Source organism: Oncorhynchus keta, chromosome 34 (genome assembly GCF_023373465.1).
Source record: "Oncorhynchus keta strain PuntledgeMale-10-30-2019 chromosome 34, Oket_V2, whole genome shotgun sequence".
In the NCBI taxonomy this organism is placed as follows: domain Eukaryota; kingdom Metazoa; phylum Chordata; class Actinopteri; order Salmoniformes; family Salmonidae; genus Oncorhynchus; species Oncorhynchus keta.
In genome coordinates this window covers 43528254-43545715 of record NC_068454.1, presented here as the reverse complement: position 1 = coordinate 43545715, position 17462 = coordinate 43528254, and the positions used below count along the sequence as shown (strand labels likewise).

General features: G+C 40.8%; 1 long non-coding RNA gene across 1 annotated transcript; it reads left to right on the top strand.

Moving 5' to 3' along the window:
* Nucleotides 1-1452: 1452 nt before the first annotated feature.
* On the top strand, nucleotides 1453-8036 carry LOC127915113 (uncharacterized). The gene is made up of 2 exons (XR_008090224.1): nucleotides 1453-2869; nucleotides 5143-8036. It is a non-coding gene; the product is annotated as an uncharacterized LOC127915113 (long non-coding RNA).
* The last annotated feature ends 9426 nt before the right edge of the window (nucleotides 8037-17462 follow it).

The window sequence follows — 17462 nt, the reverse complement described above, 5'->3', positions numbered from 1 at the left end:
TGGTCTCTCCATTCACGCAAGTGGCATGAAGTGAGAGCCCCTGAGTGGAGTTAGCTTCTGGGTCATATACTATCTCAGGATAGGTCAAGATAAGTGCAACTTCAGATATGACGTACAATGGTTCCAAACACTAACTCCACACATCCTGTGCCAGACCTTGGGCCCGAAAATACAAATAACATGTTGTTTTGTTCAGTACTAACAACTTAGGACATTTCGTGTTACTTTGTTCTCTCCCCTAGTTCAAGATGGAAACTATCTCCCCCTAGGAGGCGGTGACTGACACACAGACACTGTGGAGACAAGTGATTGGTTCTCCATTACCCACCCCATCACATGGTTTGCAATAAAGACACACAGTTCACATATGGAGACAATATTTCCTTCTGACCTCCTTTGTCATACTCCTTACTGATATTCTGCATAGCAACTGGGACATGTGATAGACAAGCCTGACTTCTCCCCTCTCTGGACCCAAGGTGACGGAGTCCCATTTGAGGGAGGAAGTGCAGCTGCCAACACCAGAGTCCGAAAGGTGACTAATAACAAGAGTTAACAGTTCAATCATATAAGCATATTCTGCAGATAGATAATTAAGTTGTCTTATGTTACTTAGCTAATTCTGATTTCTCCACCACATCATTTATAAATAAAACTACACTAAATATAATCACATCACTAAATAATTTATTAAAACACCACTTTGCTAAGGTCTACAGTAGCCTCAACAGCACTCGGTAGGGTAACACCATGGTATAGCAGCTAGCTTCCGTCCTCCTCTGGGTACATTGACTTCCATGCAAAACCCAGGAGGGTCATGGTTCTCAGCCTCACACAGTAATTATGACAACTTCCAGAGGACGTCCACCAACCTATCAGAGCAATTGCATGATGAACTGACATCTTGTCCACTCAATCAAAGGATCAGAGAATGAATCTAGTACTGAAAGTATAAGCTACAGCAGCTCGCACTGCAGTGCATAAAATGTGGTGAGTAGTTGACTCAAAGAGAGAGAAATAATATAGTTGAACAGTTTGGACAAATACATTTCTTCCAAAATGGAGAAGCAAGAGAGATAGATTTCTCTCTCTTTCAGTTTCACTTACTTAGCTAGGAAATATAGTTAGCCTACTCATACACCGTGCTCAAACAGAGGGATGCTATGTTAGCTAGCTGGCTATCAGTGGTGGAAAAGTACCCAACTGTCAAACTTGAGTAAAGTAAAGATACCTTAATAGAAAATGACTCAAGTCACCCAGTAAAATTTTACTTGAGTCTAAAAGTATTTGATTTAAAATATACTTAAGTATCAAAAGTAAAAGTATAAATAATTTCAAATTTGTTATATTAAGCAAACCAGATGGCTCCATTTCTTTTCTTTTTTATTTACAGACAGGCACACTCCAACATTCAGACATAATTTACAAATGAAGCATGTGTGTTTAGTGAGCCTGCCATAGAGGCAGCAGGGATGACAAGGGATGTTCAGTTGATGTGGGTGAATTGGACTATTTTCCTGTCCTGCTAAGCATTCAAAATGTAACAAGTACTTTTGGGTGTCAAGAAAAATTTATGGAGTAAAAAGTAAAATTTTTATTAAGGAATGTAGTGAAGTGAAAGTAAAAGTAGTCAAACATAAATAGTAAAGTAAAGTACAAATACCCCCCAAAACGACTTAATTAGTACTATTTTTACTTACGTACTGTACACTACTGCTGGCTATGACTATCCAACACTGGAACACTTCCAAGTCAAGGTCAGTTACACCCACCGGTGTAACTGCTTACAGACTGTACACTGTAATGTTGCTGCATGATTGCAGTGGGTTTACTAATATGTTAGTTCTATTAGCTTTGTTGACCATGACGTTACTTTAGCTAATATGGAGACAACAATGTAGGCTGTGTGTAGTGGTTATGATATGGTTTTGCTTGGAAAGTTGTTTTTGCCTGGACACATTGTAACAGTCTTGACTTGAGGTTATTATTTATAGGGGTGCCAGGTAGGTTGTGCCTACCAGAGAAAACATTGGTTTCTCCTTTTGGTTTGTTAGGGAATGAGTCCCATCTGGTCCGTCAAGTCTACACCAATACAAAGGACTTGTGTAAAAGTCAGGATGGAAATAAACTTTTCATAAACCCTTGGAAAGAACTTCAACAACTATATTCTTTTGCATGGGTTGTATTAGCAACATCAATGATTACACACACATATACTAATATCACAATGAGTTCTGGTTCCTCCAGAAATGTCCTGTACCTCAGGCCTAAAAACAAAAGAGTCCAGCCCGGTAAAGGAGTTCAGGGAACTCAAGTGACTTTTGTCACGCAATGTTTGTCCGTTTTCCGTGTAGCGGAAACCCAGTATTAATCATAAAAACAATATAAAGCGTATCAACTCTAAGTCCTCCCCTACACCGAACTACACAAATCATCACAGTATACCTCACATCAAAACAAATGAAATACCGTATACAAAAAGGTTGTAGTCGGTCAGTCAGCCAATCCAATCCACCAACTGAGAAAGTCCACAGAGAGGTGTAGTCCACGGACGCAAAGAGTGGATCCGATCCTGGGTAAACTCTATTAGGCTACAAAACAAACGGAATAGAGAAGCTTCAGAACTGAGGGTTGAACACATCCTCATTCACGTCTCCATCACAACCCCACTTTGGCACAGCTGATCCTGGCTATTTAATTGCGAATTAAAGGGAAAGCGCCCTATTGGAAGGAGAAGCACTGAGACGGTTCAAAAAAATTCAGGGCCGTCACAACATACAGTTGATGTGTGGTGCATTGAAGTTCACAATCAAAGGGGAAAGGAGAGAGGAGATGAGCGATAGATGCGAGAAGGAATACAATGTGGCAAGTATGAAAGTGAACTGTGTTAACATGTGATCAGGGGTGTGTATTCATTCGATTCTGTTGAAGAACGTTTCTTAAATGGAAACAAACGGAACAAAACAGCGATAAACATAAATGATTTTGTCCAATAGAAACTATCGTTTGCAACTGTTGGACTAATGATTACACCCTATATCAGCTAGATGCAGGCAAGAGTGTGCAATGCAGTATAGAATGCAACACTGTCTGCCACCTCAACATTTTGTATCAACTTGTGTGCACCTACGTTGTAAACTTTCATTCATAGGCTAGGTTTTAGCAACTTCATGATGGCTATAGGGAATATTTGAGTATCATGTAGTAGCCTAAACCGAGCTTGTTATATTGTGCTGGAATATGAATGCCAGTCATCCAATATGCTGTAACAGAAATAAGGCCATGTTATTGAAAATAAAAACAACATACTCCCTCATCTCAAACGGCACCGACCACCAATGATTAGATGTAGTGACACTTCTTAAAAATACATGAAGATTTACCAACTTGCTCACTAATTTTCTCCAAAATGTTTGCTGATGCTCATCCTCTGGCCAAGCTGGAGAGGGGTACAATAACATCACCTGGTGATATTTGTAGGTGTGTGGCTTAAGGCACATTCATTCACACACATAAAAGGTGAGACAGCATTGTTTTGAGAAAGACTAATTAGATCAGTATATTTCAATGTAATAATAGAACAACTCATTATGTTTTAGCAACAAGAACATCTTGTTCAAATCTGTTAATTCACACCCCGAGGAAGAATATGACACCTTTTTCTTTAAATTTTCTGGTCATTTTCACGTTGTCATAAATTCCTAGATTGCTTGAGAATGACGTATAGTAAGGCATTTGTGTAAATTCTATAGCAATATAGAGTGGGAAAGCAGCTGTGCGTTTGGACAATTAATAGCCACTGCAGCAAATAAAACCTAATAAAAACATCTGTCTTGTCCAGGACTGTAGTCTACACAGACCGGTGCGCCATAGCTAATCAGAGCGACATTAGGCCAATATGCAAATAAGCAATTTGCCACACGGGCCTGCCATCATTTACTTTGAACTGGACTGTGTGTTTACAGGCAGTAGCAACAGCGTGACCTTAGATAATTATAACACATTCGCCAAAAGCCACAAAATACACCTGAATGGATATCTACAAATATTTAAATACCACGGGACTCCTCTTATGTTTGGGAAGTTTACAGTCCTATTTATCAAACAACCATGAAAAGGTAGGCTCTCTCTCCCTATGTTGCCTATGCACATCAAACAAGATCAACAACTAATGCTAGCCAGAGCAAGATCAGCTCAAATCCAACACCAGGAACATCAGATAAACCCTCTCAAACTTTAAAAATTACATTGAAACAATGGGCAATAGTAGCCTGCTCATCCTTCTGCAGCTTGCCTGGCAATGCATGCTTGTCCCAACCTACGTTTTGACAACTGAATAGGAACTAACCGTGGATAACTGTCGTTCAAGTTCAGCTCGCTAGCAAGCAAAGTGATTAATATTTCTTGCAAGCTAACGAAATGACATCTCTAGCTTTAGCCAACGAAAAATGATATGAGTGTAAAAAGTTGGTCACTCACCCACTCCTCCAATGATAGGACATCCTCCCGCAGCTAGCTAGCTAACTAACTAACTAACTAGCTAACTAACTAACTAACATTAGGCTCTGTGTTTTTAGCTTTCTAAATAAATAGCTAGCTACATAAAAATGTGCATTAGCCTGAGGTGTCAAGCTCAATCAGCGCTCGGGCCATATTGAAAAAACAACTGTGACTGCACCCTTTATAATGTCCACTTCATAAAGGGTGCTGTATAGCATTTTAACATATTAAAACAAATAGATCAATTATATTTGTTCAGCATGTGCTGCTATGTTTGCAGATGTGCATAATATGCTGTGACCCTAACAAAAACACAACTAGGTTTGTTGTAACAAAATGTTTTTCATTTTTTTGCACTGCATAGATCTCCACTGTGGTTTTATGCAGCATTGCTGTATGGTGCACTGAATGTTTTGTAGTTGAGTAGCCAACCTAGGCTACTGCTCAAATGTTGCTGTAATATGTGTCAGTGTCTCCTGACCCCTCCTATCTCAGCCTCCAGTATTTATGCTGCAGTAGTTTGTGTGTCGGGGGGGGGCTAGAGTCAGTCTGTTATATCTGGAGTATTTCTCCTGTCTTATCCGGTGTGAATTTAAGTATGCTCTCTCTAATTCTCTCTTTCTTTCTTTCACTCTCTTGGAGGACCTGAGCCCTAGGACCATGCCTCAGGACTACCTGGCATGATGACTCCTTGCTGTCCCTAGTCCACCTGGCCGTGCTGCTGCTCCAGTTTCAACTGTTCTGCCTGCGGCTATGGAACCCTGACCTGACCAACCCTGACCAACTCTCTAGAGACAAGCAGGAGCGGTAGAGATACTATCAATGATCGCCTATGAAAAGCCAACTGACATTTACTCCTGAGGTGCTGACTTGTTGCACCCTCGACAACTACTGTGATTATTATTACTTGACCATGCTGGTCATTTATGAACATTTGAACATCTTGGCCATGTTCTGTTATAATCTCCACCCGGCACAGCCAGAAGAGGATTGGCCACCCTTCATAGCCTGGTTCTTCTCTAGGTTTCTTCCTAGGTTTTGGCCTTTCTAGGGAGTTTTTCCCAGCCACCGTGTTTCTACACCTGCATTGCTTGCTGTTTGTGGTTTTAGGCTAGGTTTCTGGACTGCACTTTGATATATCAGCTGATGTAAGAAGGGCTATATAAATACATTTATTTGATAGGTCTACATGTTTCTCCTTTGCATGGTGTTATTTTTTTAGTTCTTCATTGTCAAGCTTTAAAAACTAAAGCCAGACTGCAACATTTTAGTAGCCTAGCTAGGACTGTGACATGTGTCTGTACACTTTCCCTCGGCTGCACGCTGTAAACGGGACACACAAAAGCAGCACAATTTAAGTATAATTCACTGATGCATGTGCATCAGGCTGTAATTTCATAAAGTAGATGACTCAACGGTTGACTCATTTATACTCATTTGTGTCCTATTCGGACTGCGGGCCTTGTGTTTGACCCATGTGCGCCAGCCTAATAGCCACGTTATGACTGCGTTGTGGTCATAGGCATTGTAGCCTAGTGGTTAGAGCGTTGGACTAGTAACCAGAAGGTTGCAAGTTCAAATCCCCGAGCTGATAAGGTACAAATCTGTCATTCTGCCCCTGAACAGGCAGTTAACCCACTGTTCCTAGGCTGTCATTGAAAATAAGAATTTGTTCTTAACTGACTTGCCTAGTTAAATAAAGGTTAAAAAAAATACAAAAAATTGCCCGTCAACATGGGTCAGCATCCCTGGGGAACGCTTTGACACCTTGTAGTCCATACCCTGACAAATGGAGTCTGATCAGAGGGCAAAAGGGGGTGCAACTCAATATTATTTTGGATATTTAACTGTTTTCTAAATATTTCATGGGGGTGCGACTGCAATTTGCAACACTTCTGCAGACTCACACATAACTGCAGCACAACAAGACGTTTTCCTCTGCCACATCTACACTGGACAAATATAGTATAGACTACACAGGAGGTTGGTGGCACCTTAATTGGGGAGGATGGGCTTGTGGTAATGACTGGGGCGGAATAAGTGAAATGTTTTCAAATACAGTACATCAAACACATGGTTTCCATCTGTTTGATGCCCTTCCATTAACTATGTTCCAGCCATTATTATGAGCCGTCCTCCCCTCAGCAGCCTCCTACCCTCCTGTATGTTTTTAGCTCCAACCTTAATATAGGGCACCTGATTCTAATAATTAGCTTGTTGATACGCTTAATCGGTTAGTTAAAACTGGGAAGGAGTGAAAACCTACAGGAGGGTAGCTCTCCAGGAACAGGGTTGGAGAGCCCTGGACTAGAGTGTTCCGTTCCTTTCAGTAGTGTTCCTTCCTTTTAGTAGGGATAGATACAACGCCTTAAAGCAGGGAGGCTGCAGAAGACAGATGGTCTCGGGAGACTCACGCTGCAGTCTGTCATGCAAGCGATAGCAGCATAGCGCACTACGGCCATGGATGGCTGACCCCGTCCTAACAGGAAATAGAAAAATAAATAGATCGGTTGGACAGGCTGAGTGTCAGAGCTACGTGTGGAAAGAAAAATACTGGGCCGTGACAAAGGCTAGAAAGATGTAAAGTTGCTGAGTTTAGACAGCCCATTGCTAGTGTGTACTCTAAACAGGGGGGCACTTCTTTTAATGAGAAAGGAAGGTCCCTATTGGCCAAAGAAAGATTCATATTTCATGTTTGGCAAAGTGTGCTCTGACCTAAAGGACTAAGCCTAGGGCTATGACAATATTGTGTATGGTTGCTAGGTACTGTAAGGACAAATTATGGATAGAACAAATTCCTTTCAAAGACAATGACAATTTGCCTTGTTGTCTTCCTTTCCAAGACAAGACAAATTCCTTTCCAAGACAACTCACAAAGTGCGTTGGACCTGAAAGTATACCGAACCAGCAAAAGTAGATGTGCTGGATGGGCTATATCCTACATGTTTTATTTTCCAAGGAATAGCGATGAAGTCAATATGAAATATGATTGTTATATGATTATAGACCGAAAACTATAATGTTGTGCAAAGCAGAGTAATGTGCATAGCTTTTAGTAAACCAAACCCCTGGGAATAATTTAATTAAAGTTGACTTTAAATCAAATAAAATTAAATTCATCACATACTCTGTAAACAACAGGTGAAATGCTTACTACATGCCCTTCACAAAGATATAGAGAGAAAAATAGAAAAAAATAACACAAGGACCAAATACACAATGAGTAACTGTTACGCCCTGGCCTTAGTTCCTTTTTTATGTCTCTATTTTAGTTTGGTCAGGGCGTGAGTTGGGGTGGGAATTCTATGTATTGTTCTATGTTTTTGTATTTCTGTGTTTGGCCTGGTATGGTTCCCAATCAGAGGCAGCTGTTTATTGTTGTCTCTGATTGAGAACCATACTGAGGCAGCCTGTTTTCCCACTATGATTTGTTTTCTGTCTTTGTATTAGTTACCAGACGGAACTGTTTCAGTTGTTCTTTTTGTTTACTTTGTATTGTAGTGTTCAGTTCAGTTTAATAAAATGACGAACACTTACCATGCTGCATATTGGTCTGATCTGTCCAACTCGATATTTTGGCTATCAGTACAGAGTCGATGTGCAGGCAGGGGTATGAGGTATTTGAGGTAGATACAGTTTAAGTCAAAAGTTTAAATACACCTTAGCCAATACATTTAAATTCAGTTTCACAATTACTGACATTTAATCGTAGTAAAAAGTCCCTGTCTTAGGTCAGTTAGGCTCACCACTTTATTTTAAGAATGTGAAATGTCAGAATAATAGTAGAGAATGATTTATTTCAGCTTTTAATTATTTCATCACATTCCCAGTGGGTCAGAAGTTTACATACACTCAATTAGTATTTTGGCAGCATTGCCTTTAAATTGTTTAACTTCGGTCAAACGTTTCAGGTTAGCCTTCCACAAGCTTCCCACAATAAAGTGTGTGCATTTTGGCCCATTCCTCCTGGCAGAGCTGGTGTAACTGAGTCAGGTTTCTCGGCCTCCTTGCTCGCACACACTTTTTCAGTTCTGCCCCCAAATTTTCTATAGGATTGAAGTCAGGGCTTTGTGATGGCCACTCCAATACCTTGACTTGGTTGTACTTAAGCCATTTTGCCACAACTTTGGAAGTATACTTGTGGTCATTGTCCATTTGGAAGACCCATTTGCTACCAAGCTTTAACTTCCTGACTGATGTCTTAAGATGTTGCTTCAATATATCCATGTAATTTTCCATACAATTTTCCAATATGATGCTGCAAATCACCCCCACAACATGATGCTGTGCTCCCTGTGCTTCACGTGGTGTTCTTCGGCTTGCAAGCTTCCCTCTTTTTCCTCCAAACATAGCGATGGTCATTATGGCCAAACAGTTCTATTTTTGTTTCATCAGACCAGAGGACATTTCTACAAAAAGTACAATCTTTGTCCCCATGTGCAGTTGCAAACCGTTAGTCTGACTTTTTTATGGCCGTTTTGGAGCAGTGGCTTCTTCCTTGCTGAGCAGCCTTTCAGGTTATGTCGATGTAGGAATTGTTTGACTGTGGATATAGATACTTTTGTACCTGTTTCTTCCAGCATCTTCACAAGGTCCTTTGCTGTTGTTCCGGTATTGACAGAACGCGTCTCCTTCCTGAGCGATATGACGGCTGCGTGGTCCCATGGTGTTTATACTTGCGTACTATTGTTTGTACAGATGAACGTGGTACCTTCAGGCATTTGGATGAGCCAGACTTGTGGAGATCTACCATTTTCTTCTGAGGTCTTTGCTGATTTCTTTTGATTTTCCCATGATATCAAGCAAAGAGGCAGGGAGTTTGAAGGTAGGCCTTGAAATACATCCACAGGTACACCTACAATTGACTCAAATTATGTCAATTAGCCTATCAGAAGCTTCTAAAGCCATAATTTTCTATAATTTACCAAGCTGGCACAGTCAACTTAGTGTATGTAAACTTCTGACCCACTGGAATTGTGATACAGTGAATTATAAGTGAAATAATCTGTCTGTAAAAAATAGTTGGAAAAAATGACTTGTGTCATGCACAAAATAGATGTGTCACACCCTGATAAGTTTCAACTGTCCTCGTTGTTGTCTCCACCCCCTCCAGGTGTCACTTGTTTTCCCCAGTGTATTTATCCCTGTGTTCCCTGTTTCTTTATGCCAGTTCATCTTGTAAGTTAGTCAAGTCAACCAGCGTGGTTTTCCTGTACTCCTTTTGCTGTTCTCTTTTTGATAGTCCTCCCAGTTCTGACCCCTGCCTGATCATCCTGCCTGGCCTAACCTTGATTCTGCCTGCCCTTTGGTACCATTTGGATTCTGAATTGGTTTTGACTCTTTTGCCTGTCCACGACCATTCTCTTGCCTTCCCCTATTGAATGAATAAATATTGATAGACTCCAACCATCTGCCTCCTGTGTCTCAAACCTGGGTCTCGCCTTGGGTCTCGCCTTGTGATAAGATGTCCTAACCGACTTGCCAAAACTATAGTTTAACAAGAAATGTGTGGAGTGGTTGAAAAATGAGTTTTAATGACTCCAATCTAAGTGTCTAAACTTAATGACACCAATCTAAGCTTCCGACTTCAACTGTATAAACACATAGGTAGGAGTAGTGACTAGGTACCAGGATAGATAATAAATAGTAGCAGCAGAGAATGTGGAGTCAAAAGGGTTAGTGCAAAAATTGTCAATGCAGATCATCCGGGTAGCTATTTGGTTAACTATTTAGCAGTCTTATGGCTTGGGGGTAGAAGCTATTCTGGGTCCTGTTGGTTCCAGACTTGGTGCATCGGTACTGCTTGTCGTGTGATAGCAGAAAGAACAGTCTATGACTTGGGTGGCTGGAGTCTTTGACAATTTTTATGGCCTTCCTCTGACACCGCCTAATATAGAGGTCCTGGATGGCAGGGAACTCGGCCCCAGTTATGTACTGGGCCATACGCACTACCCTTTCTAGCGCTTTGCGGTCAGATGCCAAGAAGTTGCCATACCAAGCCGTGATACAGCCAGTCAAAATGCTCTCAATGGTGCAGCTGTAGAACTTTTTGAGGATCTGAGGGCCCATGCCAAATCAATCTTTTCAGTCTCCTGAGGGGAAAGAAGTGTTGTCGTGTATGGACCATTCATTCTTTAGTGATGTGGGCCGAGGAACAACTTGAAGCTCTCGACCCACTCCACTACAGCCCTGCCGTTGTGGATGGGAGCATGCTTAGCCCTGCGTTTCCTGTAGTCCACAGTCAGCTCCTTTGTCTTGCTAACGTTTAGGGAGAGGTTGTTGTCCTGGCACCACACTGTCAAGTCACTGACCTCCTGCCTATAGGCTGTCTCATCGTCAGGTCGTCAGCAAACTTAATGATGGTCTGTTGGAGTCGTGCACAGCCATGCAGTCATTGGTGAACAGGGAGTACAGGAGGGGACTAAGCACTTAACCCTGAGGGGCCCCCGTGTTGAGTGTCAGCGTAGCGGATGTGTTGTTGCCTATCCTTATAATCCTGGATCCTGGACTTGTCAGCAAGTACAGGATCCAGTTGCAGAGGGAGGTGTTCAGTCCCAAGTTCATGACCTTATTAATGAGCTTGGAGGGCACTATGGTGTTGAATGCTGAGCTGTAGTCAATGAACAGCATTCTCACATAGGTGTTCCTCATGTCCAGGTGGGAGAGGGCAGTGTGGAGTGCAATAGAGATTGTGTCATCTGTTGGGGAGGTATGCAAATTGGAGTGGGTCCAGGGTGTCTGGGATTTACATTAGGATGTAAAGCTAAATCATTAGCGTACATTAAATAAATTAAAGCTCCATTTTCAATGAGTTCAATAATGATCCATTTATTTCCAGTTACAAAATTAACTTTACTTGGAAATGCAGAATATTATAAAGATTATACATCTCTACTGTATATTTCCCCAGTGACATTTTTCAATCACAACCGTAAGTGTGTTCAAGTAGTACTGTCCAGGCATGTTCAGCAAAACTGTCATGTATAGCTCAAGATGAAAACAGAGCACAACACCCAGCACAGTACTCTACTGCTTGCTTTATAGGATGCAAGACTAATTTCCCCCGAGGGAGATACAATCAAGGAAAACTTTTAAAAAACTATGGGTAAGTGTCTTTCAATTCATCCTGCTTTCCTCCTTGTGAGCTTCCCTAGATTCACGGTATATTGCCTGTAAAAACAATTGGGCGAGGTTTCTTTTAGACAGCCCTATTTTTACCTCCTTTTTTTAAACCTCTTTAGCTCATTTGCCTTTTAGATAGCCATGGCTTTTGCCGGGAATGAGCAAGAGACTTTCAACTTTGACCCTGTCATGTCATGGTAACCTGACAGCTGCAGGTTAGGAATTCCTCTGTTTAAATTCAGACCTGCCATTGGTTTCATTTCTTCACATTCACAATAGTAAGTTGGCAGCTTTCCTTAGCCTACTTGTAAATAATTACCTTGTATTGTCCTGTTATGGTGAATAAGAAGTTGGATACTCAAAACGTCATTAATGTGTTCATGCAGGTCTTAAGAAACATTATCAGACTAATACAATTTATTTTCAAAAGAATAGAATAGCATATTTGAGTTTAATTATGTTACTGCCCATGACTGCGCCATGCAAATTAAATCAATAGTTGTTATTTTGTTCATTAAACAGACAAGAGACGAGGGCTGTCCCTGACTAAAAAAGGTTGTCTGTTCTTTCAACCAATGGATTTGGTAAAATATTTAAACGTTTATCTTTCCATATATAGACACACCCTATGTGTTTTAATCAAATCAACTATATGCATTGAGCTTGTCTGATGCTTAAAGCTTCGGGTTTGATAAAAGAAGACAAAGGAGCACCAGACATCTCGATAACCAGAAGAAAAAAATCCTTAACCTGACATAACTATTTTCCTCCCGCTCCTGCTGGCTTTCGCAAATTCTGCCATTACTCTCCTGAAGTTGCAATAGGCTACACGAGGAGTCTGCAATTTTCTCATGTGGAATGCCAATTTATCTACCAATCTGCGTGCCGGTTATGGTTTTCATATGCACATTTTCATGAAACAGTTTCATTTAATTTATAATAACATCTTCATATCTCAAAACCATGTGGTTAATCAAAATGTTATCCAATTCTAAATGAAAATGATACAAACCTAAAAAAGGAACATCTATTGCCATTGCCAACTATGTAAAAATAGCCAACATAAAGCCAACAACTAAAAACATTGCAGCCTGCAGGTAAAAAAATATCCTGACAAAAATAAATATCCTATAAATCACATTGGCTACACATGGCCTGTCTTAATGAACTTGAAACATTTTATCAACTATTAACTCTGCCCAAAGCTTGCCCTAGCAAATTTGCAACATCGTATAAAATATGCTGGGCCCTCAGAGCTTCCTGAGCCAGTGAGCTTGGGACAGACACAGCTGTAGGCTATTTGCACAAGAGATAAGAAGCAGTCCTTGACTTGGGCAGGAGCTCACCGGAGCTGAGTACCAGCACCTCAAATGTTCTACTGCTTGAGCTCCTGTTCCTCTTATAGAATATTATCTCAAAAGTATTGTGGAGCTCCTGCACCTATATAAACAGTACCAGCACCCAAAATGAGTACCGGAACCTATTTCAGCCCAAGTCAAGCACTGATAAGAAGTAATCAGGTAGGCCTATTTTATGAAGCTTCCATTGAGTCAGGGCGTGACATTTTTCCCTTTCACACTGAGCGGTTATTAAAAGGGAGAGAGCTGGGAAGATTTTTCAAATACATTGAAGAACTATTGTAATCCTCAATGGATGTAAAAACACAGTTTATTTGCTTGCTGTACGAGATGAATAAAACATTACTTTGAGAAGCTCCATTAATGGTGGTGCGTTAAGCCAATCAGAAATACTATCAGATCCCCAAATGGGCACATTTATATGCCTACATTTGCGCGCAGGCCAGGAGCACTCCAAACAAAAGACAATGACTAAATTGACAAAACATGTAAATGGAATGAAATAAACCAAAAAGTGTTTCTCACAAGTTTAGCATAGCTTGTGCACTCTGCAAACAATGTGTCCACTCCGACAATGAGAACAGGGTGAGTGGAATAATAATTTGAATGAATTAAAATAAATAACTGTAAGTAACAAACATTGTAGATTAGAAATTATATGAATTTAACGGTAATATATGTCATGGGGAATTGATATACACTAACAGTCAAACACAAGCAATTCACACAATGAAGTTGTGAAACAATGAATGTCCACAAATTGGCAGGAGGGAGCGCATTCTGGAGAGAGAAGTGCATTGTGTATCTGAGCACATGGTCAATCCGACATCTGCATTGGCCATGCAGCATTTATGGTGATACAGTCTCAGCAGAAATCAGAGCATTCATACTTCTTGCGCTTTGTGGCGCAGTGCAGAACTGTTGTCAAGGAAGTGAGTTTGTGTTTTCCACAGGATGGACCACCCCCATCTACCAATCATGTCCATGCGGAGCTACAGTAGACAGAGCCCTCTGCATTGTTACAAAATTTGGGAGGTGTATGGCGATGCGGTACAGAGCTCGATTTGACCCGAGGAGCCTCCAACCACATTATACATTTTCGGATCAAGCCTAAATGGGCTTCTAGTCTAGGCCTCTGCAATCGATTAGTTCACTGAGATGGGTGCAAGTGTATATATATATACAGTGGGGCAAAAAAACTAGTTAGTCAGCCACCAATTGTGCCAGTTCTCTGACTTAAAAAGATGAGCGGTCTGTAATTTTCATCATAGGTACACTTCAACTATGACAGACAAAATGAGAGAAAACAAATCCAGAAAATCACATTGTAGGATTTTTAATTAATTAATTTGCAAATTATGGTGGAAAATAAGTATTTGGTCAATAACAAAAGTTTCTCAATACTTTGTTATATACCCTTTGTTGGCAATGACAGAGGTCAAACGTTTTCTGTAAGTCTTCACATGGTTTTCACACACTGTTGCTGGTATTTTGGCCCATTCCTCCATGCAGATCTACTCTAGAGCGGTGATGTTTTGGGGCTGTTGTTGGGCAACAGGGACTTTCAACTCCCTCCAAAGATTTTCCATGGGGTTGAGATCTGGAGACTGTCTAGGCCACTCCAGGACCTTGAAATGTTTCTTACGAAGCCACTCCTTCATTGCCCGGGTGGTGTGTTTGGGATCATTGTCATGCTGAAAGACCCAGCCACGTTTCATCTTCAATGGCCTTGCTGATGGAAGGAAGTTTTGACTCAAAATCGCACGATACATGGCCCCATTCATTCTTTCCTTTACACGGATCAGTCATCCTGGTCCCTTTGCAAAAAAACAGCCCCAAAGCATGATGTTTCCACCTCCATGCTTCACAGTAGGTATGGTGTTCTTTGGATGCAACTCAGCATTCTTTGTCCTCCAAACACGTCGAGTTGAGTTTTTACCAAAAAGTTATATTTTGGTTTCATCTGACCATATGACATTCTCCCAATCTTCTTCTGGATCATCCAAATGCTCTGTAGCAAACTTCAGACGGGCCTGGACATGTACTGGCTTAAGCAGGGGGACACGTCTCGCACTGCAGGATTTGAGTCCCTGGCGGTGTAGTGTGTTACTGATGGTAGGCTTTGTTACTTTGGTCCCAGCTCTCTGCAGGTCATTCACTAGGTCCCCCCGTGTGGTGCTGGGATTTTTGCTCACCGTTCTTGTGATCATTTTGACCCCACGGGGTGAGATCTTGCGTGGAGCCTGAGATCGAGGGAGATTATCAGTGGTCTTGTATGTCTTCCATTTCCTAATAATTGCTCCCACAGTTGATTTCTTCAAACCAAGCTGCTTACCTATTGCAGATTCAGTCTTCCCAGCCTGGTGCAGGTCTACAATTTTGTTTCTGGTGTCCTTTGAAAGCTCTTTGGTCTTTGCCATAGTGGAGTTTGGAGTGTAACTGTGAGTGTAACTGTAACAAGTTCAAACAGGTGCCATTAATACAGGTAACGAGTGGAGAACAGAAGAGCCTCTTAAAGAAGAAATGACAGGTCTGTGAGAGCCAGAAATCTTGCTTGTTTGTAGGTGACAAAAAACGTATTTTCCACCATAATTTGCAAATAAATTCATTAAAAATCCTACAATGTGATTTTCTGGATTTTTTTTTCTAATTTTGTCCGTCATAGTTGAAGTGCACCTATGATGAAAATTACAGGCCTCTCTCATCTTTAAGTGGGAGAACTTGCACAATTGCTGGCTGACTAAATACTTTTTTGCCCCACTGTATATATATCCTGTTAACCAACAGCCTAATGACCAAACAATTGACCAGTCGACTAATTGGGGTCAGCCCTACAAAAGACACAATTAGCCTACATTCCTCTGCACTGATCACAGTCAACACACAGAGGGCCTATATTGTATAGTAAGACTTAATATAATTGAATAAAACAGAATGAAAAGAGAAATAATATTTTCCACACACACACACATGTGGAACATATCCTGAAACAGAGCCCATGTTCTAATTTTTGAGCCCATGTCCTAATTTACCATTAGAATCTGCTCTTTCTGATCATGTAAATAAATACAAAATCTGACCTGGATGAACCTCTGTAGGAGGATTTACGAAGGTAGTTTCTTTATCCATGTTGGATGTGATCACACCTATCGACACGCTTTCTCTTCTTTCAAACTCCCCGACAGTTATTTTGGCTGAAGACAGATAGCCTACTAGCGATTTATAATTTAAGTTAAAAACATATGCATATTAACCCATAATTTATTAGCTAAATATAAGGGCCTTTAAATATTTGTCAAGAAGAAAATATTAAAATGGCAGTGTGCATTCCCTCAGGCTAAGTGCCAAAGCATTCCTGTGACAATAGACAAAAACAGCTACATATTTCTAAATGGAGAGAATAAATGCGTTAAAGGCATTTCTGTGATGCTTTGTGACTGACAAATACAAGTTTGATATCGGACAACAATAGACGTTTCATGATTTAATGCATTCCAAAGATGAAAGGTGATGTTTATACTGATAGGTGGGTGACAAAAAAGACGGCGGCATGGTAAAGTTGGCGGAAAAACGTATTGGTATGAAAGGTATATTGGTTTGGTATCCCCATCAAATTCTGGGATTAACATGATATGCATGGAGCCTATGTGAAGGAGCTTGAGAGAACTCTGGTCCTCGAGGGGATGGATGGATTGATAGATATGCTATCTCCAAAATGCAGCCTCTGATTTCTCTTTGCCCATCAGCTTAATAAGTACTTCAGTAAGTGATCTGAGAGGGGAGGGAAAGCAACCTGAACTCCGGGGTAGATGTAAACATAGTAAATTAACATCCGGCACACTCAAATTAGTATGATATGTTATGTATGGTATGTATTAATTTGTGGATGTCCATCATCCTTTCCACTAAAACTGTAATAAAGAGCAGTGCGCTATGATAAACTGCATCTAACATATGTAATGAAGTGGCAGCTGCGTTCATATAGATGACGTCGCCATAGTCGAGGACCGATAGGAACGTCGACTGACTAATCTTCTTTCTATTATTTAGCGAGAGGCGGGACCTATTTCTATAGAAGAAGCCCATTTTTATTATCGCTTCTTAAACTAACTCATCTTTGTTAGAAAGAATAATAGAATGCCCTTGATGGAGTGATGGTGAATGTAAAACATAGCATCTAAACTCAGACTTCAGTTATGTCAGAGTGCCCCCTGATGGTGAGAAAACACAATCACTCTTCTATCCATAGAAATAGAATGACTTTAACAGGGAAAAAAAGTAAATTCACTTGAATGGGGATGTCTGTTCAATAGATTATATTTCTATGCATCTATCACCCATACCATACAGGAGTCTCACTCATCCCAGCAGGAAGACTGACAGTATGATTCATGAGCAGCACTTACTACCAGGGTTTGGCTCAATTCAGAATTTTGGAATTTCATTCATTGAATTGGCCACACCCCACAGGATGTAGAATTT